Below are 2,540 nucleotides of genomic sequence, written 5' to 3'. Positions count from 1 at the left end.
TATTCGTTTTTTGAGACAGTTGGTTCACCAGCATCAAACCAATAACTTTCTGAAATTATGAAGACACCACACGATTGTTTACCACACTTTCTTGGCTTGCACATGGAAATATTTTCACACATACACTGCATACAGATTTCGTTCAAATTGTCTTCATTTGAAAAAGTTTCAGCAGATGGCGTGAGTTCGTTATATTGAAAAATTTCAGTTGAGTTCGATTCGTTTGATGATTCTGATTCGCTAGATTGTACGTCATCAGAAGAATCATTTGATTTAATGACATCACTTATATCAATGTCTGAATTTAAGTCAATGTAGTCTGTAAAAGAAAAATATATTTAAATATTTAGTTTTTAATAAGAGTATTCTTGAAGTATTATTATTAAAGTTCATTACAATCTGATTTACTTAAATTTGATCTTTGTTATAGAAAATATATAAATATCTATATATCTATATTATTACCAAATAGCAGGTTTCTGTTGTGTATTTATACTAAGGTTTGTATCGGAATTGAACCGAAAACTAACAAAAAAAAAAAATACCATGTATAAAATGTCGACGAAACAAACCATTTATAAGTTAGAAGGGTTCGAACAGTAATGAAGAAACAACAACAAACATTTTTAATTAATTTACTGAAATTTGGCTGACCATACAACGTTGTTTCACCTTTAGTGATCTTAGAAGATATTCGAATTTTTATTTAATTAGTTTATAGTCCTTATGTAGTTTGTTGGACTACAAGCGTCATTTTTAGAACTCGTACCTGATAAGTTAGAAACGATGACTAATCATGTTATGCCACAACTATTCAAGGCTGTACACACTTTCTATGCTATGTTTCATGTTTTTTGTCACTTTATTTGTAAGTGCCTGTGTAAAACCTGAATCCTTGTAATATTTTTAATTGAACTGCAATCATAACCAATATGAGGAAATTTCCAGTCCGAAGCTCTGATTTAGACTCGCTCTTTGAATGTGTTGCGAAGTTATATTACATGCGAGATATCGAATTTTCCATCAACTATCTACAACGCATTTATTTATTCATCATTAGAGATGATGAGACGTGAGAGTATCAATATAATATCGAAACTATTCATCAAAGTAGTAAGTAGTTGAGCTATGCGAATTCGTCAAATCAAATAAATATGAGTCAATTAATTTAATATATTAAATTATAAATGTTAGATAGTTTTCAACTAGAGGACAATGGTCTTATTAGTATATATAAAAATTTATTTTTATTACAGAATTAATATTTCTTCATACTTCTTTCTTATATGCATATTGTCTTAAAAACGAAACACAGATACTTTTACTTAGACACACATAATTCAAGATATTATAAGATAAATATTTATTTTTAAGAAGTATTTAAAATTATGTGCGTGGTTTATTTAAGAAAGTATATTGTATTACAAAATTGTATACATTGAGATAACACGTAATAAATTTACTTTTAAATTATTTACAACAACACTTGCTTGAATTATTTTAAAACTACTCAAGATTGTATATAACTTTCAGTTTATTCATATATTATTCATAAATGGGCATAATTAAATTGTATGAAGGACCGTCATTACTAAAATTACTAAAATTCGTTTTTTTTCACAAAAAAGTGTCCTATGACAGGCAATAAAATTAACTCTACAAAAATGTTGAAGTAAAAGTTGGCGATCGAAGATGAATAATCTTCAAAACATTTAATCTTAATTTATTTTAATTTTAACTATTTTTAGAACATATGAACTGATTATGTTTAAACGATGAAAATGTTTGAAGATACTGGCACGATTCCGTTTTTCCGTACATGTTCATTTGAAAACAGCTTTTAGTGGAGTTAGCTACTTTTAGCAATTTTTCCGGTGCACTTTAAACCGATAAGGCTTACTTCATGAGTTATCGAAATTTGAATTTGTTAACTTTTTTAATTGACAACAATCACAAGAAATAAATACTCAATAATACATTTCCACTGTATACAAGACATCTTTGCGTCTCTACATTTTCTTGTTAAAATTGATAACATAAAATCCGTTGTCTCGAAAACTAATTCATACTAACTTATGGCGTAATTGATTAAAATACCTGTTTCTCCTAAGACCCGTTGTCAAATGGGTGTGTCCAGGCAATCAGAATCATGCCAAGATATTATTTATTTCATAGAAATCTTTTCATTAGTTTAAGTCACTTAATCATCAAAATAAACCTCAACTCCTTATATCTCGAAATTAAATCACTTTTCTTTGATAAACCCGGTATAAAAATTTATATATTTATATATATATATGCGTACCCACACCAGCACTATTCAATTGTCTCGATCCGGTATTCATTCGTCCGAGATGATGTTTCTTTTGCATGTGCAAATATATCGAACCCATAATCAAACCAAGTGATATTAATAACGCACTTATAGCGATTACTTTACTTTTATTTATATTTGGCATATTTTATATAATATTTTTATTTATTATTTTTAATTAAATAAATAACTATGTTCAATTACATTAAAGCATACAGCAGCCGCG

Source organism: Teleopsis dalmanni, chromosome 1 (assembly GCF_002237135.1).
Source record: "Teleopsis dalmanni isolate 2A chromosome 1, ASM223713v2, whole genome shotgun sequence".
Classification (NCBI taxonomy): Eukaryota; Metazoa; Arthropoda; class Insecta; order Diptera; family Diopsidae; genus Teleopsis; species Teleopsis dalmanni.
Note: the sequence above shows the minus strand (reverse complement) of the source record.